General features: G+C 45.3%; 1 protein-coding gene across 3 annotated transcripts in view; it reads right to left on the bottom strand.

Annotated features, from left to right (window-relative positions):
* EEFSEC (eukaryotic elongation factor, selenocysteine-tRNA specific) overlaps positions 1–26138 on the bottom strand; it is a 257463-nt gene that overhangs the window by 175070 nt on the left and 56255 nt on the right. The gene's annotated exons all lie outside the window — the stretch shown is intronic.

The following is a 26138-nucleotide window of genomic DNA, read 5'->3' on the forward strand; positions in this document are numbered from 1 at the left end:
AATGGTCTGGGAGTGGTGGCTCATGCCTGTAATCCCAGCACTTTGGGAGGCTGTGGCAGGCGGGTCACTTGAGATCAGAAATTCAACACTGGCCTGGCCAACATGATGAAATGCCATCTCTACTAAAAATACAATTAGCCAGATGTGATGGTGAGTGCCTGTAGTCCCAGCTACTCAGGAGGCTGAGGCACGAGAATCACTTAAACCTGGGAGATGGAGGCTGCAGTGAGCCAAGATCACACAACTGCACTCCAGCCTGGGTAACAGAGCAAGACTCTATCTCAAAATTAAATAAATAAATAAAAAGATGACTACAGGTCAGGAAGTTGGGGAAAGGAAGAAAGAGAATGAACATGTATTGCATGCCTAAGAATGCACCAGGCACATTATCTCAATTAATGTTAATAGCCCAAGAAGGAAACCTTTATTATTCACATCACACAGGTGCAGAAGCTGAGACTTGAAGAGATTTGAGGGATTTGAAATGACTTGCCCTCAGTCACACAGCAAACGAACTGGAGAACTGGATTAGAACCCAGACCTCCAAGTCAGGAGGAGAGCCTGTGCTGTCACACTAAGTGATATCTGTCACCTGTCCGCCAGAGTCTAAGAGTCTGCATGCCCACCATGAGGCTGAGGGAAGAGGAAGTTAAGGAGATGCTCAAGGTCAGAGGTAGGGACCTATCTAATGTAGGACGTTCCTATCTAATGAAAATACAAAAGGAAGTGATCTTCCACAGAAGCATGAAGGAGCTGAGGTAGATCTGTAAGAGAACTTCCTGAGAGCAGGGGCTGGTCAAGATGTGGATGGATAACTAGAGACATGATTAAAAACTTCTTTGGCTAGAAGTTTTCAAGACAGCTGATCCACTTCAGGGAAGAAATATAAATTATACCAGGGTTCTCCATCCATGCACCACCTTCATGATTTCTGCCAGGCCCATGGATACCACCTCTACTATTATTTACTCACATGTGTGTTTGAGTCATATCATTTTTTAAAATTCAAATGCACTTATATTAAAAACAACTTTACATGATCATAAGTACAACACTATTAAACTTGCAATAAGGAGAAATTAACTGTAAAGATAAATAAAACAATGTGAGTAAAGTTATTAGATGTTAACTGGATAACATAGCCTGCTGAAGCACTGAGCCTGGACTCACTCTCTGCCATAAAGGGGTCAGTGAGAGGTAGAGAAAGGTGTGTTGGCACTAAATCCAGGGACTGGAAGAGAACCGGAAAAGCCATGACCTTCCAGTCCTGCTAAGCCAGAGCATTAATGATGCACCAGGCATCAACTCATAGCATCCCCTTATTGTCAGCCAGGAGAGGCCCACCCCTAGGAGGCAGTGAAGCAGACACAGCTCACTGGGAGGATGGGGTAGAGTCAGCATCATGCAGGGAGATACACGAAGAGCGGAAATTTCCAAGCTCCTATCAGAGCCAAGGGGTCAAAGAAGGTGATGGCTGCTTAGGCCTCCTTTCCAGATGGAACCAGATAGGAGGGATCTGTAGGGCCACAAGGCTCCCAACCTAACTAGGGAGTTTTGCCTTTTTGCTTCTTTAAGCTACCGTGTCATAGTCTATCTAGGGTAATCTTTTTAGCTGACTTTGCATAACAGTACAACTCCTGTTCAAGAGCAGTGAAAAAGAACAGAAAATGGAATTTGAAATGTAGAAATAAAATAATTGTAGGCTGTGAGCTATAATTTGATTTCATGCTTTACAATGAAATGAAAGAAGGCTTCCTTAAAATGTACAGTTTTTGCTCTTTCCCCGCCTCAATCCCCTTCCCCCCTTTTTAACCATTTTAGGATTTCCTCTAGCACCGAAGAGAAAATAGGATTGTGGAAAATGTTCAGTTCTCAAGTGTCACTACCACTCAGGGCAAGCTTGATTTTAATGTGAACTTCCCATTCCGGGTAAGAGGAAATTCTTCAATTAATAAACCGGGTGTGCGGAGGCCAGTCTTTAAGGTTTAATCAATTTCATCTGTACTTAGGATAAAAAGACTGACTATTCTACTTTTTTTTCCTCATTTTCCTTCTTTAAAAAAATAATAAAATGAATGTTTTATTTTAAATTCTTTGAGGTTCGTATCTCCTGTTTCAGGAAATATTGTCTATTTCATGCAGTGAGTATGAAAACTTCCCCCCACCCCCTGCCCAACGTTTTTACTTTTCCTCTGAATCTTTATTCAAAAATAACTAAATTATCCTTTGCCCTCATATACTATAACAGCTTGGGAGATGATACGAGTTATACAGGATTTTGGCAGACACCTTGAGGGGCTTAGGGGTGGGGGTGGGAACAGAGAGACAAGTCGCCAAATATGGATACAAGAACTTTGGACAAAACAGTAAGAGGTAGACACAGGAATGTGAATTACGAAGAAAACCCTGAGCACACTTCACCATCAGCAACGCCTGAAATCCAAACACAAACCTCATCCAGGGAAAAGCCTCTGCCCTGTGTCTCTCCCAGTTCTCTCAGCTGGGGGAATGGGGAGAGATGCAAGAGGAAGGCTTGGAATCTCAGAATTAAACCAGAGAGCTTTCCCAGCAGTGCTGAATAAACACTCAGACTTGCCAACCAACCAGGAAAAACAGGCCCTAACGGAGCACCAAGAACCCCTGACTCTTTCATTACGTGACATGGGCACTGAGTCTGCCTCAGATCCTGGGGCAGGGCTGGGAATCAAGCCCCACAGGAAAGGCCTCAGAGCACAAACCCTGGGGAGGGCCAGCTTGAGTCGGAGCCCCTGCTCCACTTACCACCGGTGTGATCTTTCACACAATGCCTGGGCTCTCCGGGCCTGTTTATTCATCTATCACATGGAGATAAAACCACTACTAACCTTTTAGAAAGGTATGTGATGTACCTAGCAGACTGCTTAGAACAAAGATGGTACCTGATTCATGAGACAGGAGACCCAGAGTTACAAAGATCTGTGCAATTCAGTGTCATCTCAGGTCTTCCCACAACAGTTGTCAAGGTGCCTTAGGGAAAAGGCTGCTTTAAAGTCAATATTTTTCACAAAAATTCTGTAACTCTGGGGTCCTATCAATGTGATTTCCATTGTGAAAATGAGTAGAGAGCCTCATCATTCATAACAATGGCTACCAATTATCAAGGTCTCGACTGGGCTGGCCACAGTGCCAGGCAACAGTCCATCCAGGTATGAGAAATTGGAGGCTTGGAAAGTTAGACACAGAGCCCAGTCCACAATGAGGATTCACTACGATGAGGGGGAGGAGGTGAGGTAAGACAGGGGAGAGGGCATGGAGGGGAGGAGAGGAGTGTGGGGACAGTGCAGTCCTATAGCTAGAACATGGTGGAGCCAGGAGCCAACGCTGGCTCTGCCTGATCTGAGGCAACATAAATGAGTTCCACTGGCCAATTCCCTGAAGGTCACCAAAAAGGATTTCTCTTGAAAACAGCACCCAGTGACTCCCAAGGGAAACCGTGAAGGAAACTTCTTGGAGTCCTTCCATCTCTAGGTTTCAGGGCATACCTACTGATGCACAGGCCACCTTGAGAGTGAGGGCAAATTGTGTGAGGAGACAGACGGGCTTTTAGGGAACATTCTGGATTCCACTGCAGCGTCCCCAATCTGCATGCTAAGTGAGACCTGTCTAAAGGCCCTTACCTGTTTGAGCCTCGGTCTCTCCTACCTGTAAAATGGGGATCATATACTATCAACAGACCAGTGTGAGGCTCATAGATGCTTGCTAACCTCCTAGGGTCTGGAAGACAGCAGGTGCTTCATTATGAAAGTGATCATTATGAGTGCTCTTGGGCCTGAGTTCCTGTTCCCCCTAACAAATGCTATCATCTCACAAAGGCATGTCTGAAAATAAAGGAAGTGGGCAGCAGTTGTCCCAAATATAAAAGCCTTCAGTGACGAAGTACTGTGGCTCACACCTGTAATCTCAGCAGTCTGGGAGGCTGAGGAGGGAGGACTGCTTGAGGCCAAGAGTTCGAGACCAGCCTGGGCAACATATTGAGAACTTCATCTTTATAAAAAAATTTTAAAAACAAAAATTAGCCAGGTGCAGTGGTGCATGCCTGTAGTCCTGGCTACTCTGCAGGTTGAGGCAGGAGGATGGCTTCAGCCCAGGAGTCCAAGGTTGCAGTGAGCAATGATCGTGTCACGATATTCCAGCCTGGGCCACAGAGCACAATCTTGTCAAGGAAGGAAGGGAAAAAGGGAGGGAGAGAGGAAGGAAGGGATGGAGGAAGGGAGGGAAAACCCTCCAGGGCTGGTAGGCACCTCAAACGAGCAACATGGGCTAGGTGTAAGTCAAGGTGTAAGACCAAAGGGAATAGAAACTCCCGCATCCCGCCTAGAGTGGACGGTTTATCCTCAGCTCCAGTCTACCATGGCCAGACAGGAATGTAGGCCTCAAGTTGCCAGATCCTCCGATTTAAGAGATGCCAAAAATCTGGACTATTATATGAAATTCGCCAATGTTTAAATGTTGACAACCAATTGAAAAAAATGTTTAAACAGCATGGCCCAAACAAAACATGTCCATGGGCCAAGATTGGCCTGCAGCTCCATAGTGTGAGACCTCTGGAGTTTTCGCTAGAAAGGAAAGTTCGAAGAAACAGTACAAACATCCAGCCTCTTTGGCCTATAACTATTGGAGTCAGAAAAGCACTCAAGAATCAGTCTGCTACGCCTGGGGTAGGGCAGATTTGACAGCCCAATCCTTCTTTCTCTTGTGAGCCATGTTTTGCCCTTGGTGGGGTCGGGGAAGGTGGATGCCAGGAGGGTCATCCTGGAGGAAAGGACAGTGGGCTCTCTGGGGTCCGAATGAGAGAAGACAAATCTCACTCAGCCCTTGCCCCTCCAGCGGGGCCCCGTGGGGACAGCACTTCACTCTCTGGCCTTGGCGTCTCCCAAAGCTGATGAAAAGGCAGTGCAGGGTCTGCCAAACACTCGCTCCCCAACACTCTGGACCAAGGCCCCACACCTAGTATCACAGCCACAGGACACATGCTGTATAAAAACAGGACCTACTTCATAGACTGTTAGGAGGATTGAGGGAATCGATGCATGTGAAAGCTCTAAACAGTATCTGACATTCTTTTCTTCCCTAGAGTTTCAAACATAGGTTTTCATACTGAGTCTCAATATAACCCCAGGAGGTAGAATTCTCAAGAATAACCTAAGACAATGATTTCCCTGGATAATGAAGCAGGAAAACCTCAGACACCAGGCCAGAATTTCCTCTGGGACAGAAGTTATTCTTAATGAGCACTGTCTTCATAGGTGACATTAAATGTCACCTAGTTACTATAACTAGGCTCTGTTCTAAGTGCATTGCATATATTAGCTCATTGAACTCAGTCCTAGGATACAGGTACTATTACCAACACCCCCATTTTGCTGATGATCACATCAAGGCAGAGAGAGGCTGCATTGTCTGCTTGCCCAAGGTCAAATTGTCAGGTAAGTACAGGGACAGGTCAGACCCCATTGAGCCTGGGGACCTGGTATCTAAAAGTGCTAGGTTGCCCTCTGTGGAGAAGAGAGTGAGGGTCACAGGAGGTCAAGGTCAGAGATCGATTCCCCAACCCTGACCCTCCTCCCTGGGCAAGGAACAAGGAGAAAGGCAGTAGGGTTGGGCCCCTATCTGTACCACCTGACAGCCTCATGCCCATCACCCCCATCTCCTCACAGTCCATGCTTCAGCTCCTCACTCAGCCATGTTCTTTATCACCCCAGGACCTTGGACCATGCACATGTGCCTGGGGCATTCTTTCCACCTTGTCCTCTGGCACTGCAGCCTTCAAGTTTTGGCTAGATGTCACCTCCCAGGTATTTTCCAGGTTCCCCCTCATCTGGAGGTAACAGCCCCTCCTCAGGGTCCCACAGTCCCACACTGCCCCAGGACAGTGCTGTTTGTGACTCCCAGGCTCCTCTGCACCCTCACCGACTGGGACAGGGACCTGGGCTGCCTTAACCCACAGAATCCCTTGCACACAGCAGCACAGAATAGGTACTCAACAAATATGTTTGATGTGAATGAAAAGCACTGAGAGGCCAGAGATGACTGGGCCTGTTTAAGTACTTAGAACACGCCCTCCATCAACAATTGATCAACTCTTCTCTAGTCCTCAGAGGTGGCAGCCTATTATCACTTGAAAAGATATGTATATTTGTTTAGAAACAGAAAAAAAAAAAAAAAGGGAGAAAAGTTGAGCAACTGAAGTGGCCATGCCAAGACAGAATCAAAAGCTGTGAAGATCCTGTGGCCAATAGAGTAAGGACTCAAGGGCTGCAAGGACTGTGTCCACTTAGAGAAGATCCCAGTAATCTGAATGAGGACATGTGCCCTCACATGTCCACTTTACAGATGAAGAGAGTGAGACTCAGAGAGGTCAAGGAACTCTCATCCAAGGCCACACTGGCAGCAAAGGCAAGCATTGGGATGGAACTTGGGTTCAGTCCACCCCCAGCCCCAGACTCCTCCTCCTCTATTGTGGAAGCTGGCTCCATCCTCACATGGCCCCTGAGGCAATGCCACTCTCACCAGCTCTCACACTGTGGGTTCCAAAAAACAACAGTTGTCACTGTGGCCTTAGACACAAACATACCCTTGTAGAAATGGGTCCCCAAGCCACAGAGAGCCCCTCCTCTGAAGCAGAGAAACGAAGGCCAGACATTCTTGACTAACCCTAAGCTGCAGGTGCTGGAAGGGCTTGGGCTAATGCTCAGGGCCCTGACCCAAACCCATCAGGTGCTTCACCCCATGAAGCATCCTCAGGGCACTGGGTCACAGGGCCTGTGAGAGTAGACCTAAGAAACTGTTTACTGGGAGAGCTAGAGACCAAAAAAAGAAGAAGGGGGTGGGGGTTAGGGGGAGGAATCTGCCATAAAAAGTAAGTAAAATCAGCAGAATTCCTTCATGAAAAGGGTGGAATTAGCATATGGACTCAGCTGCCAAGTGAGGCCATTGAAGCAGGCAATGTAAATGAGTTCAAGATACAATTAGACATTTTTCTGGATGGAGACAGAGGGACTGAAGAAGGCATGGCAGGTCACATTTCAGAAGGAGCAGCAGGAACACACTGCACTGTGAAACAGCCTGCAGAGCCCACCATGTCATGCAAGTCCCAAGCAAGCAACCAGAGGGACAGGGTGCAATGGCCCGAGAGGGGCCAGGGGCAGGGGGGCCCCCTGGTGGAGGGGACAGACAGCCAGGCTGGTATCTCTGGCAAGCATCCTCACCTTGGAGGGCTCTCCTTCCCCACTATTAATTTCTCAAGATGCCTCATACCATACCTGCAACCAGCTACCCTCTGTGTGCCACACAACCCTCTGTGCACCACCATATCTGGGCAGAGAAATATAAGTTTGCTTCTGTTTCATGCTGTATGGCTGTTCGTAGGCTGGGTTCCGGACTTTAGAGATTAATCCAACCCAGTCCCTGCCCTCAAGGAGCTTCACAGTCTTCTGGGGGAGACACGCACACACACACACAACATCAACACAGCGAAGTATGTAAAAGTAAAATGAGAAGTTTCTGCTAAGCAAGCACAGAAGAGGGGAATTTAGCAACTGGAGGGAGGGAGCAGGCCGGAAAGCTAAGGGAAGGGGCCATTCAGGGCACAGGACACAGCAGGAGGCTACGGAAGCCCCAGCTGCCAGTGCTGCACGGAGGATGCTGAGCATGCACTTCCCTGGGATCTTTGGGGAGATGGCCAGATCACCTCGAACTTTGTTAAAAAAGGACGGAATGACCAGAGGCGCCAACCGCTGGCCCCTGGACCAGATATGACTCAATGGCAACAACTCAGTACAGCTGTTCCCAATCTTCTCAAGAGCAGAGCACATGTGGCCCACCCAAGGAACAGAAAATGCTAGGTCCTTGTTAGGGACACAATTTATTAGGTCCTCTCTAACCCAATTGGTTCTGATGTCCTCCTTTATGTGGCTCACGGCATGGGCTGTCTAGCTTCGTCAAGCTCCTGGGCCTCTTCCTGAAATATTCATTTCCTTCAAGGTGAAACAAATGTTTATTCCCTGTCACTCTAAAAGGACCACAAGCATTTCCTTTGTGCTCTCAGCACACTTGCTAGCAATGAGTGTTTCCATAGCCCCTGAGCTCCTGCCCCAATTCTTAGTGGGGCTCTGTTCTCCACCATATCCTGAGAGTCAGTCTCTTGCATCAACAAACTGAGTTTCTTGAATTGAAACTAGAAATAATCAGTAACACTCTGAGAAGACAATAAGGCACATCTGCCTCTGTGCTCAGCACCTTGGTCTGTGAAGCAGCATAAAACCAGACCACATGAGGAGTGACAGGACACTGGGCAAGTGCTCAGCGGTGCCCTTCTCTTCCTCTCTCCAAAGCCTGCAGGTGCTCAGAGCTGGTGTCCTCTCAGCTCCAATGCCCTGCCCCATAAAGCCTGGGTGCCTAACCATCCAGACCAGAGAGAGGAAAGGGATACAGAAGAGGTCTTGGGGCCAGGGGACAGTGCAGGAGAGATGGAGAGGTGGCTGGTGCTCTGTCCTCCTTCCTGGCAGAGAAAGGCGACAATAAGTTTGCATTTATAAACAGATACTATGTGCCAGGCACAGTGCTAGGGATGCTTATATCTGCATTCACATCATCTTCACAACAACCCTGCAAAGTAATAACTCTTAATTCCATCTTCCAAAGGTGGAAACTCATTCAGAGAGGTCAAGTCACAGACCCAAAACGCACAGCGAGTATATGGCAGAGCTAAGATCCCAAAGGCCATATAGTCTTCCATAATCTTCAGAACTCCCTGTAGCCACATAGCCTAATTGTAGGGGGCCTTGCCACTGCCTCTGTACCAGAAGCAGCTCTTGAAGAATAGACACAAAACAAAACAAAAAAAGATACTGACCCAGGGCTGGTGCTGAACTTGCTTCACTGTGGCATTCAGTCCTGTCTTCCAGAAAAGAGCTCTGCTGCACTAGTGGGAGGCTTCCTGCAGCAGTGCTCATCTTCCTGCCTGCTTTAGCCCCTACATCTTTGGCAAAATTTTAGGTTTAGGATAGATGCTTCATCCTATTCACGGTAAGCATGCCTGGGCAGCCAGGTGTGGTACATAAAATATAAAGCTCACTAAGAGGAGTGTGGATTCAAATCCACACAAAATATTTGGGTCTGACCTGAGGAAGCCAATCTACCTCTCTGAGCCTCAGGTTCCTCATCGACATGAAGGACTTGGGAATGTCTATGTTCTTATATCCTTTTGTGGAGGGAGGAAGTGGGAAACCATATCTAAAAAACATTTTTCAGGAAAATTCTATATGTAGACAGGGTATTAGATAACAAAGAATAATTATTATTAATTATGCCAATGACACTGATTTATGCAAGAAAATGTCTACATTTTTAAAATATACACACATAAATATTCAGAGGTAAAATGACTCAAGACCTCATAAAGTTGTTTAAAAACACTTCAGCAAGAAAAGCAGGGGAGAGAGAGATGAAACAAGCAGGGTGAAATCTTAGTAACTGTTCAGTCTGCCTGATGGGTACATGAAGGTTTGTTCTCTTTGTCCTCAGTATGTTTGACACCTTTCGCTTTTCACATAAAACCTCCTTGAAGGCAGATCTAACAGGAGCGTGATAAATGTAAGCAAGAATCTGGGGATGAGGACACATATGTGAAAAGACCCCAGGGTGACCACAGGAACCATTTGAATAAAGAATTAAGTCTGAAGAACTATGACGTTTATTCTTGCATTAAAATGATATCCCTCTTATACACCAATTGCATTTACGATCATTTATGAAAGAAGAAATACATTCTTTGAAAATTATTTCACTAAGGCTGACTAAAAACATCCTGAAGCAGAGCCACCAAAAACAGGGGAGGAGGTGTCACAGAGTGGTGCTTCGCTCCTCAAGATGATAGCTTGGGAAATCCAGGCTTCAGCAGGTTCATCAAAGATTTAAAAGTAACCCTTTGTGAACCATTTTTAGCTCTAAGGTTAAAAAAACAAAACAAAACCAAAAAAAACTGTAGACCTACCCAAATGAAAAGAGAATGACAGACAGAAGATCACATAGAAAATAACAAAGAGAGCAAGAAAGGATAGAAAATGTTTTTTTTTTTTTTTTTTTAATGGAACATGATGACAAAAGACCAAATACATAATAATAAATGTAAAAGGGGCTGGGTGCAGTGGCTCATGCCTATAATCCCAGCACTTTGGGAGGCCGAGGCGGTCGAATTGCCTGAGCTCAGGAGTTCGAGACAAGCCAGACTAACATGGTGAAATCCTGTCTCTACTAAAAATACAAAAATTAGCCAGGTGTGGTGGCAGGCACCTGTAGTCCCAGCTACTTAGGAGGCTGAGGCAGGAGAATCGCTTGAGCCCGGGAGGCAGAGGTTGCAGTGAGCCGAGATCACACCATTGCATTCCAGCCTGGGCAACAGAGCAAGACTCTGTCTCAAAAAAATAAAAATAAAGGGATAAACCACCCTATTAAAACAATGAGGTTTTCAAAATACAAAATATAATCCTATTTGTATATATTCATGTCATTTCAAATGATTTCTTCTTTTCCTGTTTTCTTTGTTTTTCTGGTTTTCCGGCAATGCTCACACAATGTGCACACACACGTGCACGTGCTCATGGACATCCCATGACTGCTTTCTAAGTACCAGGTGCTGGTCCAAGCACTTTACACACAACACCGCTGTGTTGTTGTCACTAAATTTCCCATTTCATAGATGAGGATACTGAAGCTCAAAGGTGTCAAAATTACTTAAAAGTTCACTCCTTAATAATTTTGTACATAAACTTTATAACACAGTTGGAAATATATATCACAAGTTGTATACCATAATTCAATAGTGATGCAGACCACCTAAAGTGAATGGTCAGATCCCACAGCTTAAGGGTACAGTCCCCAGTAAGACTGCTTTCACTTCAGATACCAGCCACCAGGTCAGGGGTCCCTAGGCCACCCACACTTCTGACCAGCTGGCTGGAAATCCAGGGGGTTCCCATGACCTCCTCAGGTTAGATAATTCACTAGAACAACTCACAGAACTCACGAAAGCACTATTCCTAGGATTACAGTTTTATTCTAAGAATAAGAATCATGACCAGCCAAATGACGAGACACATGGGTTAAGCCTGAGAGGGCCCTAGACTCAGAGCTTTGGGGAACTCTCCCTGTACATTCAGAAAACATCACCCTCTGGGCATATCAATGTGTTTACCAATCAGGAAGCTCCCTGAACCTCACTGTCCACAGTTTTTACTGGGGCTTAATTACATAGGTATTATTGATTGAATTACTGGCCATGAGATTGAACTAAATTTCCAGCCTCCCAGAGGTCAGGAGGTCAGCCTGGTATCATATGGCCCATAGGCCTAACCCTCTAATGGCATGGTTTGCCTTACAGGCAGGACCAGTCCCCATTCTGAGTCATCTCCTTAGCACAAACTCAGGTGTGGCCCAAGGGTCTACCATGAGTATCAGAGACACTGTTATCACTCTGGAAATTTCAAGGTTTTTAGAAGCTCCAGGAACCCAGGACAAAGACCAGATAAATTCTTTATTATATAATAATAATAAAGCTAAAAAACGTTCACATATTCCTGTCTCTTCCTTCCCTTACAAAATATAAGACCCTACCCATAAATCAAGCCATCTGATTTCTGTAATCTTCTCTAAAGAATAATCGTAAATGCAAACAAATGTCCAACAAGTTGTGGTTAAAATGGGTAATATTGTACAGAGTGTATACATTCATCAAGAGTAGACTGATAACGTATAGTAGAGCAGGGCAATAACATACTACAGAGCCATTAAATATGTTTTCAGAGAAAATTTAATTATGGTATAGAAGAAGGCTCACGTGGTTCAAAACTTTGCTTAAATAAGGATCTAAAATTTTATACCCAGTAGAATCCCTACTAGGAAAAAAAAATGCCAAAATATTCAGTTAACCTGAGTAACAGGTTAAAAGATTATTATTATTTCTTTCCTATAATTTGCTCTATTTTCTAGATTTTCAACATATATGAGTACTTTTACAGTAAAAAAAATACTTAAGGCTGGGCACAGTGGCTTGTGCCTGCAATCGCAGCCCTTTGGGAGGCCAAGGCAGGCAGATCACTTGAGGTCAGGAGTTCAAAACCAGGCTGGCCAACACAGCAAAAGCCCATTTCTACTATAATACAAAAATTAGCTGGGTATGGTGGTATGCACCTGTAGTCCCAGCAACTAGAGAGGCTGGAACATGAGAATCTCTTGAACCCAGGAGGCGGAGGTTGCAGTGAGCTGAGATTGTGCCACTGCACTCCAGCCTGGGTGACACAGTGAGACTCTGTCTCAAAAAAAAAAAAAATAAAAAAAAAAAAAAAGAAACAAAAAAGAAAAAACTTTGAAAAAACACACAAAGAATAAAACTACCTACCCTAACTTCCATGAAGCATTGAGATAATTAATCTGAAAGCACATGGCGATGACTACATTTTTAATACTTAGAATTTATTTATATATTTATTTATTTGAGATGGAGTCTTGCTCTGTGGCCCACGGTAGAGTGCAATAGCGCAGTCTAGGCTCACTGCAACCTCCACGTCCCAGGTTCAAGCGATTCTCCTGCCTCAGCCTCCCGAGTAGCTGGGACAACAGGCACATGCCACCACACCTGGCTAATTTTTGTATTTTTAGCAGAGATGGGGTTTCACCATGTTGGCCAGGCTGGTCTCAAACCCCTAACTTCGTGATCCACCCACGTTGGCCACCCAAAGTGCTAGGATTACAGGTGTGAGCCACCATGCCCAGCTAATACTTATAATTTCTCTTTGGTTCATTTTTAAATTTATCTACTCTTTTTTTCATAATGTCCTAATCTTGCTATAATTTCCATTCCTTTATTTACATTTCAAATATTCTTATTTTAAATACTCTTTCAGATTGTTTTACGGTTTTTAGTTTCTAGGATCTGAGTTTTCCCACTTGAGAATCTATAGATTCTCTTTCTCATCGTGGTAATTTTCCCTGTATGCCTTGTAATTTTGTCTGTAAACTCATCCTCAGCAAGAGTTGTTTTCTGTGGGAGCTTGCACATGTGTGCAACTGTAAGGTGCCCCTATAGGGAGATCAGGGGCTACAGCAGCCCAGGGTTGTAAGGTATCACCGGTTTCTATGTTAATTTCTTGGCTCAGGATTTCCATTAGCACCAGTGATGCAGATATGAGCCCTGCATCTGGATCCATGCAAAATCAGGAATTCTGTCCTCTCTTGGGTGAGGGAAACTCTTTCTCAGCTTACCTCGCAAGGCAAGCAATTTAATCTCCACCAGTTGGAGAGAACTTCTTAGTCTTTTTCTTAATTTATCAGATGACTCTCACATCTCTAGTCTGAATACCCCCGTGAACCCCATTCATATTCCCTGCTGAGAATCTGACCTCCTTTTCAAGTCTAGCTTTTGAAGATGCTCCTTTCTTGCTTCTCAACTGAGCTGCATATTTCTCTTTCTCTTAGTGCTTCCTCACTTTATCCAGCAGGGAATGCTGGATATTCTATGTGTTGGGACACAAGGTTTCCAGCAGCAGCATGGCCCACACCATGTTAACTGGAAGTCTGAAAGAACATGGTAAATTGCAAGGTGCAAGTGTGGCACACCTGTGATGATGCTGAGGTTCTCCTGTGAGGGACATGTACCATCATATTATTTTCAGCACTCAAAACACTGATGGAAACCAAATGTACTGAGAGTAACTAGAAGTCATTTTGGTGAACAGCGAACTCTAAACACAGTTGTGTTGTAGACTCCACAGTTGTGTTGTAGACTCCACAGTTGTGTTGTACTCCACATCAGAAAGACTTGGACTTGAACCCTAGCACTGCCAGCTGTGCCATCTGGGGCTACTCATCTGTCCCATTGCCCAGCCACAGGAATAGCATGACAACTGGCAGCAATGCATATAAAGCACTGCAAAGGAAACACAGGCTTGAAGCCAGGTCTGCTGCAGGATGCTCCCGGGAGGTTGGCCTTTCTTTGCCTGATGTGATAGCACACATTCAGGGACAGGCTGGCATCATTCTGTACTGGTTCCCTCCAGCCAGCACAGAGTCAGGGCCTAAGAACAGTGAGTTAGAAATGCGGAGCAGAAGGGCATAACATCTCTATGGGGTTGGCACACGGAGCTTCTTGCATGTGGAGTAATCCTCAGACTGCATGGTGGGTAACACCCATAGCCATACCTCACCAGGGAATGTGGGGAAGCTGGCCAGCCACATCTCTGAGAGTATATTGTGTTGTCTCCTGTTTCCCGTGACTGTCTCTGTAAAGCCCCATCTTTTGACAGTAAAGACACTTTATGGTCTCTACATCTGCTGGGGCTTTGGTATCAGTGATGGCACTGTCCACAATGAACAGCCACATAAACACTATGACAGAGCACACAATAATGGGAGTCATTGAGATTATTCCCAGTTCCACCTCTAGAGAAGCAATGTGTCCAATTCATTTAACTCCAAAGAGATTTCCTGAAAGGAACTCAGGCACCTTTGCCTGGGAGCACAGACTCTGGAGCCAGAATGACGGGGTTCGAGTCTCTGCTCCACCACTTATAAAGCTAATGACTTTGTTAAGTTACTCACTCTCTCTGTCCTTAAGTTCCCTCATCTCCAGGAGCTGTAATCCTACAACTAGGACTTGATTTGTAGTCCTACCACACAGAGTTGTGGTCAGAAATACCTGTTACTATATTAAAGTGCAGAGAACAGAGCTGCCACCACAAGTGCAAAGTAAAAGTTTGACATTTTTATTACTGTTGCTCATTCTTTCTGCTCATACATATTTAGGAGCAATGCTGTATTCCTTGGACACAACTATAAGTATAAAAGGGATAATTTTTTCACTAATGACTTCAGACAGTAGGGTAGCACTGGGTCCCAGGGACACACTAGAAGGGCACTCTTTCAAGATTCATTTAACCAGAGATTTTTTTTTCCTAATGTCTATTACATGCCAAGCACTATTCCAGAGAACGCAGCCATTTAACAAAACAATTAAGGTCCCTGTCCTCACGGAGTTTACATTCTAGTGTGAGATACGGATAATGAATAAATATTTTCTACAGCTTTTACAGAGAGATAAAAGCTGCACAGAAAATAAAACAGGATTATAAGATAAAATGGTGGGACGTGATGAAGATATTATTCCAAAAAGGGTAGTCAAGAAGTTCCCCTTGGAAGATAAAAGTGATGGGGAAACAGCAAGGAGAAGGCCCAAGTGAGGAGGCAGGGCAACAGGAGTGGGCTGGGTCACCAGGAGCCTTGAAGGCTGTAGTATGGAGTCTGGATTGTATTTTACTGGTAACAGAAAATACAAGGTCAAGCACAATGGCAGTTTTTCAAGTCGGGGAGTGATATAACCTGATGGATGTTTTAAAAGGTCACTCTGTGCTGTGTGGACAATGTGTATTAAAGGCCAGAATGACAACAGGAAGGCCAGAGGGAAGTTGCTGCCATCACTCTAGTGGGAGAGGAGGTGGCTGGGACCAGGATAGCACTAGGGAGGTACGACTCCGTGCCAAAGTACACTGCCTGAATGAGTCTGCTAGGCCACAGAGGGAGGCAAAGGCTGAGCTGAGGCATCTAGCACAGAATATCCACTCCTCTGCTCAGGCCTCGGCACAGCCTCCTCTCGTGGTCTCTTCCAAGGTCCATCTCCCCACTGCACTGTGGGCTTCCTGACAGCAGGCACTGGATTTTACGTACAGAGCACAGTGTTCCCTGTGTTTTCAAAGTTATGAGGGCATGCCTAACTGAAGGAGGACATGGGAAAGAGAATTCTCATGTTCCTTAGCAGGAAGTCTACAGATAATGTCTAACGCCTAACAAAAAGTAGCACAATAAACATGTTGTAAAGATTATATAAAAATAATAAGCTAAGAGTTGCAAATGGTTGCCTTTGGGGCAGGGGAGGCTCTGTTCTTCCTCACTTGCTTGTCCAGTTTCTTTACTAGCCCATCAGCTCTGGGAGGGCTGAGTCCCTGGTCCTGACGCAAGCAGCACACATTCAGTAAGTGCCAAAACAATGAACGAGCAAACCAACAGCCAGTCCACAATCACTTCTTCAAACCCCAAACCCAAGCCTCCGGAAACATCCCAAAGGAATGCCTCAATGAACACATCTAAAGCAAGAATTAAACACAAATCAAGACAGTTGAACAGCTTGAGTAGTCCACTCTAAGACATGGAACTTACGCTTGGCCCAGAAAGCTAGCCGCATCTGTTTGCTTAAAGCAACTAAAACAAAACTTGTTTTAAGTTACAGCTGGTGTCTGGCCACTCTATCAAGCACTTAAGATATAGAGCTGATTATTTTTCTGGCATCAACGAAGAAAGAAAGCCTGAAAGTACGGTGTCCTGTTACCAGCTGTTTCCGGAGTAGTTCTTACAGTCTATGTCTGTGTTGGGGCCAGAGCCAACTGAAGAGGCCTATACATGGAGCTTGTTGTGGTTTGTCTCTTTTTTCTTTCATTTTTCCCCTATTCACTTCACTTCCTTGAATCACAAAGAGTACAACTCTTTGGAGAGCACATCTGTGTACTCTCACTGCTATTTAAAAAGCCTATGTAAGGAGACATGAAAAACCAAGAAAAGAAACATGTATCCACTGTGGTCTCTTGGTCTTTACCCATTTACTTGGATCTAGATTCCAATACACACTCTCCACTGACCTGCTGTGTGGCCTTGAGCAAACCACTTAACCCCCTGAGCCTGTTTCCTCTTCTATAGAGCTAGGATGATGAAATGTACCTGAGGGAGTTGTGCAGCCAACTGGAAAAATGTTTGCATAGTTCCAGGCACAAACCCTGAAATATAGAAGGTCTTCCCTAATTAATATTTGACTCTTTCTCACGACTCACACCTCCCCACTCCCCAGGATGCTGAGGTTTGCCCTGAGGACTGTCCCCAGGACAATAATCACAGCAAGTATGGAAAAGAAGACCACAGCCAAGACAAGTTATGTACACGGGCAGTGGGGGACCACGGGAGCTGGTGCTATGCCCCAGGTGCTCATGTATTTCTTTAATTCAAACATGTCAAATTAATTCAAACATGTTCAGGCAGTCCCTGGGGAAGGTGGCAGGCCCAGAGGGTCTAGGCCTAGGGGCCTGAGAGCCAGACCAAAGCCAAGGTGCACGTGTACACATTAAAGGGTCAAGGCTCCTTAAGCCCTTCTGCTGCGAGGGTGAAGGAGGCAGGATCCTCTTTCCTGTCTTTGGTTCTGCTGTGGTAGTCTAGGGTAGATGGACTGGACACCACTACTACCCAACCCCACTTACCCTGGGATGTCCTGGGATGTCCACCAGTGAGCACATGGTGGACCCTTGGGTAACACTGAATCAGGGCTTTATGGTAGCCCCCTGCAGGCTAGGTGTCCCTCCCCACCACTACCACCACAGACCTTACCTCTATCCCACAGCGAGGGATGGGATTACATTACTCTCTGTCCTATCTCGCCCTGTTGCTGTAAGGATCAATGAGTACACACAGAAGGCCCTTAGAATGGTGACTGGCACAAAGCAAAAGCTATCAGCTGTCATCACTAGCATCTATAGAGGTGGGACTAAGGGTAACTTTTATTTTCTTCTTTCTATGTTATTTTCCAAAATTGGGATAAGAAAATTTACTTCATGATAAATATAAATACTAATAAAAAAATTATTATCTACTATAATACTAACGTATGAATACTTTGACTACATATGTATGTGTCCAGCCCAGGCAGCCAGAGTCTCCATCTACGAGGTCAGGCACCTGAAAAGTTTTCAGGATCACTGCCAAAGCCAGGGAACAAAGGCTGCCCCTGCCTGCACCCCTTCCCAAAGTATTCGGACCTACCCATAGTCCACTGCCCTCAAGCAGTCACAACTATAGGGACCACATAGGGCTCTGTCCCGAGAGTGCTTTAGTCAGCAACTGACCAATGTCCTGTGACCTCTATGAGCTGGGCCAGCAGGGCTCCCCTGAGGCTCTTGCAAGCAATTCACTGGCAAACAGGGCCAGTGAGCTAGGCACTGAGGCTAAGGGTATGACAGAGACCCCATGTATGGACAGCCATCAGAGGCCAGTACAGGCATGAGTGGGCTAGTCAAAGGGCAGAGGGGCAGGTGGGTGGGCAGGTACCCTGGCTGAGGCAGGTGGAAGGCCTAGCAGGGACATCACTGTGGCTGTCTGGTATGGACAACCACCTGCTCCAAACTGGGCTTAGCATGCCCAGCCCAAGCACAGCTCTGCTGCTCCCAACAAATCCTTTAACTAGAGCCACCTTGAGCTAGTTTCTGCTTCCTACAACCAATCAGCCGAAACTACAGCTCCAGATCTGCAGACTGGTTAATGGACATGAAGCCACCCCAGTGGAAACTGAGCTTGGTGACTGGCCAAGCTTTGATGTTCCTCCATCCCACAACTGGCCCGAGTCTCAGACTTGTTTATTTTTCCTGTATAACTTTTGCAGTGTTTCAACTAAATGAGACAGTTTTTATCAACAGTTTCCCAAGCAAGAAAAATAGCAGAATACTTGATTTGAAATGAAGACTGGTAGATCTGCTGGGCTGCGTGATGTATGAGAAATGTTCCTCCTCTGAGAGATTTGGAAACCCATGCAGGAGCTATGCATCCCCTGTTGTTATGGAGACCTAGCACTCCACTGGTACAGGGTCTCTCTTTTCCTTTAGGATCACCTCTCTCCTCTTCTCAGTCCCTAATGTTTAGGCAGTAGGAACTCTAGTCCCAGCTCCGGGATAGGTGTAGGACCTAGAGCTAGCCACTCAGTCTCTCCTGTGCTTTTTGCTGGAACTCCTAGGAAAGACATCTCTTTCTGTGAGCGGGACAAAGTTGGCAGAAAGAAAGCAGAATGAATGGCAGCTCTGAAATCTCAAAGGAGCAATGTGGCCTAGGTAATAAGCCAGCATGAGGGAAGCAACCTGGAAAATGGGGCAGTGTCCTGACAACATCATTTCAGGCCCTGGATCCAGCTGTGTTTAAAGCTAGTCCTCACAAACTTCCTGGTTGTAAGAATCACTTTGGGTGGATTTTTGTCCTTTACAACCACAGATTATAGACTAATACATTGTATTAGCCCATGCTTTCACAATGCAGCTCAACTTGAGCATCATTATTTTAATAATTGTATAGCATGTTCCATGCTAGTGAACTGACTACTCACATGCATCATCTGATCCATCAACGCTGTCCAAGGTGTACTATGAGTACCCTTACTTCACAGACAGCATCCTATGAAGTAGTTAACTTTTGTCATCACTGTCAAACTCATCATCATTTTATCCAAAGTCACACAGATACTAGGGAGTAGAGCCAGGATCCAATCCAAGTCCTCTGAATTCAAACCCATGTTCCTTCCCCCAGAGAAGGCCATGCTGCCTCTGTGTGCTCAGTCTCATCCTAAGTGCAGACAGAGAGACACAAAAGGACTTCACCCTCTAATATCTGAGTGCTGGTAATCACCTTCAAATAAGACATATGTCCATGAACCAATTAGGGTTGCTGAAAGCCATAACAGAATTGAGATTCCAAATGTGTGGTCCAGGTACTGTTAACATGGCAGAAAGGCGAGGAGGTGAAGGGACTACACTTCAGGGCTGGATGTTGGTGTATAATCTCACCAACATTATTACAACCACAGTAATGAAACACTACATCTTCTTATTCAATTTCTCACTAGCCACCTCAACTTTCCCACATCCATCTTCAACAGAGGTTTCTGATATTATATGATTTTGCTGTTACCTCCTCCTCCCCAGGAAAAGCATTCCCTGGTATCAGTGCACACAGATCGCATCCATAAGTGCCACCCACCACCTTCTTCAAAGAGCCTTCCTTATAGTTTTCAGGTGGCACAGAGCAAGATAATTTCCAGTTTCCCTCCTGAAAATGAAGAAAGCCCAGGTAATTCTATAATTCTATCATACATCATGAATATTCTAGTGTTAACTGATGGCCTCTGGGCCTGTACTAGGTCATTTTCTATTGAATATATATCTTAACTGGTGGCCACAAATGGTTACTCAATGATTTCTGCTTCATTGATTGAGACAAAAATTTCAATTTAGCCATTGCATTTTATATAACTGAGAAAACTGAGTTTTTTGATCTCATATCATATTTTCTTTTTTTTTTTTTTTTTTTTTGAGACGGAGTTTCGCTCTTGTTACCCAGGCTGGAGTGCAATGGCGCCATCTCGGCTCGCCGCAACCTCCGCCTCCTGGGTTCAGGCAATTCTCCTGCCTCAGCCTCCTGAGTAGCTGCGATTACAGGCATGCGCCACCATGCCCAGCTAATTTTTTGTAGCTTTAGTAGAGACGGGGTTTCACCATGTTGACCAGGATGGTCTCGATCTCTTGACCTCGTGATCCACCCGCCTCGGCCTCCCAAAGATTTCTAACCAAGTTATATTAAATTAGTATGTGTCACTGAATGATTTTTCTTAGGTCAAAAATTTTTCTTATCAAATTATAATATAAAATTAAAGATATGTTCCAGAAATGAAAAGTCAGCAAGGACTTCAAAAGGACTTAAAGGAAAGTCCCATAGCACAATGGTTCTCAAATGTTCATCATTCCTGGGCCACCATTACAAAATTAGCTGAAAGAACAGAATAGTGAATGTGGCACAGCCCTGGCCTTGCTGCTGCCAGCTGTTAGCAGTGTGCTACATTTGTGTGTGCATTCCTGTATGTTCTCCTTCTCTTTCCATACATATATATATATATATATATATAATGCTGATATGTAAAAAGGATTCCCAAACCATTTTAAAGCAGGTTACAGACACAATGACACTTGAGTCCTTACCATTAGTATTCTAAGAATTAGGACATTCTCCTATCCAAGAAATTTAATACTGACTTATACCATAATATTACTTAATCTATTGCCTATACTCAAATTTCCCCCAGTTGTCCCCATTATGTCTTTTAGAGGTGTTCTTTATGTCTTCCAGATTTGGTGTCTTTGGTTTCCTTTCATCTAGAAGCATCACCTACCCTTTACTCAGCTAAGGTTGGGGCAGGGGGTTAGTTCTTTTGTGACTTTGACATTCTTGGAGAGTCTTGCCTAGTTTATTACTTACTTAATATTTTTCTTTAAATTGACTTTTTAAAAATAGTAAAACTATGAAACCGAAAAGAAAGCAATAACTTGCATAAAAAGTACAGATTTCATGTACTAGGTATTTGACTTTTTTTTCTAACGTACATTAAAATAAGTATGTGACTTTAAAACTTAATGTGCCTGTCTGCTGGTCCTTCCCCACATGGCCTTGTGCTCCCTGTTAGGCATGACCTCAGCCCTGCCAGGTACTACCCAGCCTCGCCTGAGTTCCCCACCAGCAGGGAGCTCAGCACCCCCAAGGGCCCTGGCACTGTGTGGGGCAGCTCCTGAGCTACAGAGCCCCTTTTTCCTCCGGATGGTTCAGGATCTACCTGCCTGTAACCTCTAACATGTCTTGAATGGCACTGGGCCAGGTGTCTGAAGTGTCACATTCTTCATATATAGATGAGAAAACAGGTTCATAGAGATTAAGCAGCTTGCCCACACCCTCCGAATCAGCTAGACTGCATTTTCTGCTATGCCAACTGCATGCCAAGCACCTTCCTCCTGTCATAGCTAAGGCTCCCCAGACCCTTCGCCTGGTATCACCAACCAGGGGTTATCACCAACCCCATGTTCCAGGTGAGGAGCCTAAGATCAGGAAGACAAGTGGTTTGCCCAGGCCACATGGCCTGTAAGTAATGCAGCAGCTGCCACAACCCCGGTCTCAAACCTAGCGTGCTTGTTCTCCCTTCCACTCACCCTAGCCAAGGCTTCCCTTGGGAGAAATACCACCCACTAGGCAGTGCAGAAGATGTGGTGGGCAGCCAACCCCCACTCAGGGTCAACAAGAATTTGTCAGATTTGCTATTAAAACATGAGACCTTCGCCGGGTGTGGTGGCTCACGCCTGTAATCCTAGCACTTTGGGAGCCCAAGGCAAGTGGATCATGAAATCAGGATATCAAGACCATGCTGGCTAACATGGTGAAGCCCCATCTCTACTAAAAATACAAAAATTAGCCAGATGTGGTGGCACGTACCTGTAGTCCCAGCTACTCAGGAGGCTGAGGCAGAATAGCTTGAACCCAAGAGGCGGAGGTTGCAGTGAGCCAAGATCACGCCACTGCACTCCAGCCTGGCGACAGAGCAAATCTCTGTCTAAACAAACAAACAAACAAACAAACAAAAACAAAACAAAATAAAACATGAGACCAAGGATGCAAGCTGGGCTGCAGACCTGTGCTAGAGGAGGACTGCTGCTGCCCGGGGTGTGGTTCTCATGCTCCCAGGAAGGCAGAGCCCTGGAAGGAGCTGGCTGATATGGCAGCGCCAGCCAGCCCATCACTGCCTGGGGAGGCTGGTAGTCACCTTGAATTCTCAACACTCCTCCTATTTATTCTTGCTTCATTTCATCATGTTGGCTTTGGCGCACTGTCCAAGCCCATAGAGACTATTTGAAGTTTGACTCTGCTATCTCAAAGAGGTTAGAAACTATACCTCCAAGCATGCTTTTACTCTTCTTGAAAGCCATTTTTAAAAACATTCAACAGAAGGCCAAAGCAAAAGCCCTGTTTCTAAACCAGATCTTCCCCATGTTGACATAGGGCTTTTAACCAATGCTCTTAGGATGTGAGCTTTAAATCCTTCTCCTTGGTGGCCCTCACTCCATTACTTTACACACTCAGTATCAGGAAGAGGCACCAGCAGCTTTTCTGAGATGAAGATCAAGAGCAGGGCTCTGAGTCCAACAAGAGACCTCTGGGGCCCTTCTAGCCCAGAGCACTTCTGTGAACCAGAGTCCCGGAGGCTCACAGGCCAGCAGAAGCATGGTGGCTGGTTTCTAAGAAGCAACGCGAAGTTTACTCTGGTACTGAAGGCAGTGGTGGGAACACCTCTGATGAAGGAAGTGTCAGCCCCTGTCCAGATATGAGCTGGGGCAGCTCCCCAGGCTCCCAGGGGCAACTGCAGCTTCCAGGAATCATAGCCATTTGCAAACTCCCATTCCACGCCAACATTCTCTGAGTATTAAGAAGTATATGTATTTCTTGCCAGATGCAGTGGCCTGTAATCCTAGCACTTTGGAAGGCCAAGGCGGGCGAATTGCCTGAGCTCAGGAGTTCGAGACCACCATGGGCAACATGGTGAAACCTCACCTTTACCAAAAATACAAAAATTAGCTGGGTGTGGTGGCACACACCTGTAGTCTCAGCTACTTGGAAGGCTGAGGCATAAGAATCACTTGAACGCTGCGGGTGGTGGCTCACAACTGTAATCCTAGCAATTTGGGAGGCAGGTGGATCATGAGGTCAGGAGATTGAGACTATCCTGGCTAACACAGTGAAACACTGTCACTAGTAAAAATACAAAAAACTAGCTGGGTGTGGTGGCATGCTCCTGTAGTCCCAGCTACTCGGGAAGCTGAGGGAGGAGAATCACCTGAACCTGGGAGGGCAGAGGTTGCAGTGAGCCAAGACAGCACCACTGCATTCCAGCTTGGTGACAGAGCGAGACTCCCATCTTAAAAAAAAAAAAAATCACATGAACCCAGGTGGCAGAGGTTGCAGTGAGCCAAGATCACACCACAGCACTCTAGCTTGAGCATCAGAGCAAGACTCTGTCTCCAAAAAAAAAGTACATGTATTTCTCCTTTTGGTCAGTCTAAATTTTTACATGTTGTATTATCAAGTAATAGAATATTATCTCTGGATACCTCATATTAATAACAGCCTTCCCAGAGTCTGGTAGAGTGACTCACACCTGTAGTCCCAGCCACTCAGGAGGCTGAGTTGGGAGGATCCCTTGAACCCAGGATTTCAAGGCTTCAAGGAGCTGTGATCATGCCATTGCATGCCAGCCTAGACAACAGAGCAAGACCCTGTCTCTAAAATAATAAAATAATAATAATAATAACCTTCCTACATTTCTATAGAGGTGAGAGGAGGTTAACATACAACAACTAAGGGCAATGGCACCCATATTTTAAGCATATCCCTTACCTTGGGCTAAGGCAGCTCTCTGTGATCTCTCATCCTCCCAATCACTCTCCAAAATGGATACTATTATCCCTGTTTTGCAAATGACAACACAGAGACTTAAGGGTGTGCCACAGTCTAGGCTTAAATAGCCAATAAGTGACAGAGGATGTCTGACCACCGAGCTCTGGCTTTCCCACTACTCCTTTCAAGGCCATTTGCAGTTGGTGAAGTCAGTCTAACAGACTGGCAGGACACTTTGATTTCTGCTGCCCAGAAAGCAGACAGAAATGGGCAGGAAAGGATGCCAGTGATGCACAGCTGGCCTGATGCCTGAGCCTCTGAACCCTGACAGCAGCAAGGAGCCCTTCTCCAGAAAACAAAAGGTCAGCAATCAGCAGCATTTTCTATACCAAAATTCCCACCAAAGACAAGAATGCCCAATGTCATGACACATATGAATCAAGGCCTCTTTCACTCCAGAGGAAATACGTAGGAATCAGCTGAATCTGAGGTGGCTTTCTCCAAAAAATTCTGATATGTCATTGGAAAGCTAGAAGGAACTTAAACATTGCTGATTCTGGGCTCTGCTCTGTGCCACAGCTATCCCAGGCATTCTATCTACCAGTAACCTTCCCAATCATCCTTAAGGTTGGGGTTTACAATTTTTCACCATCCAAAGAGGAAACCAAGGTCCTAGAGGTGAAGGGTGGAGCCATGGGTTATGCCCAGATTTACCTAGCTCTAAATTCAGTTCTCTTCCCGCCACCAGATTTGGAGTTACATACACATATTCCCCTATTCCCCTGGACACCTCCACACCGACTTCCTGCAGAAGCCTCAAATCAGCATGCCTCTCTGCCAACTACCAACCTCAGTTCGAGCCACTATGACCTCTCCAGGAGAACAAGCCAAGTCATTTCTTGGACCTTCTGTTTGTCCCTCAGTTCTGCCATTCTCTCTGCTACATAATGAAACGGTCTCTCCTGCCATTCTATGGCTATAGCCCCAAAGCCCAGACCTCTGCATTTCTCCCCTGGGCTTCTTTTTTTCTTTAACAAACTTCCTGCCTCCAGTGTTACCCATTCTGAACCACTATCCATAAAAGTATACAAACTGGCTTTCTAAAGCAAAGAAAAGTGCTCCTGCTTACAAGCTTTCAGTGGTTCCCCACTGCCTAGAGCAAAGTTTCCCAAAGTGAAAGATGTTTTGGTGGCACACAGATCAGGCATTATATTGCAAAAAAAGTATTAACATTTTGGTTCTCTGTCCATCTCTTTGATTGAATGATGAGAAAGTCTCAATTGGAGGCATAATCTACTTTGACCTCTCTAAAATGCCCAAATCTCCCTTTATAACAAAAGCAAATCATAGCTCAAATTCATAGCCTATAGCAAGAATTTGACAACTGTTTGGTTTTCAGTGTGTGTGTGTGTGTGTGTGTGTGTGCGCGCGCATGTATATATGTGTGCTTGTGTATATATGTGTGATTGTTCTACTTTTGGAAAGGCCATTGGTTTTCTACTTGCCTTAGTGGTGTAAAATTTCCTTATGATTATTTACAATTTAAAAACTGGATTATAAAAATATATTAAGTCAGAATATATATGGCATTGAGCCTTAAGAGAGATTTGAAGATGGTTCTAAAATGACTGTAGTTTGAGTAAGACTGGCCCCTACCCTTACCTAGCACCCAGAACAGTTCTCTCAGAAGCTGGGCCATACCCTCCAAGTTCCCCACATCTCTTCACTGTCTTCCCCTCCTACACTCCACCTCTACTCGGACACACAAACCCACCATTTCCTGAATTCGCCATGGTCTTTCAAAACTTCACGCCTCTGCAGGTGCTGTCTACCTTGCCTAAACCAGGTCTCCAAGAAAAGCCTGAACTAGTACAAATACCATATCTCACTCTTTAAGATTTGCAATACACAGAAGTGTATTAAAGATGAAAGGCTCTGAGAAGTTCTTTAAACAGTGGGAGCAATTGCTGAACTGAGTTTAACCAGCACCTCTCAACTAACAGGTTCTCTTCTTTCCCCACATTAACACACCATGGAACATG

This window comes from Sapajus apella, unplaced genomic scaffold (genome assembly GCF_009761245.1).
Source record: "Sapajus apella isolate SASKATOON/1434 unplaced genomic scaffold, GSC_monkey_1.0 scaffold174, whole genome shotgun sequence".
Taxonomy (NCBI): domain Eukaryota; kingdom Metazoa; phylum Chordata; class Mammalia; order Primates; family Cebidae; genus Sapajus; species Sapajus apella.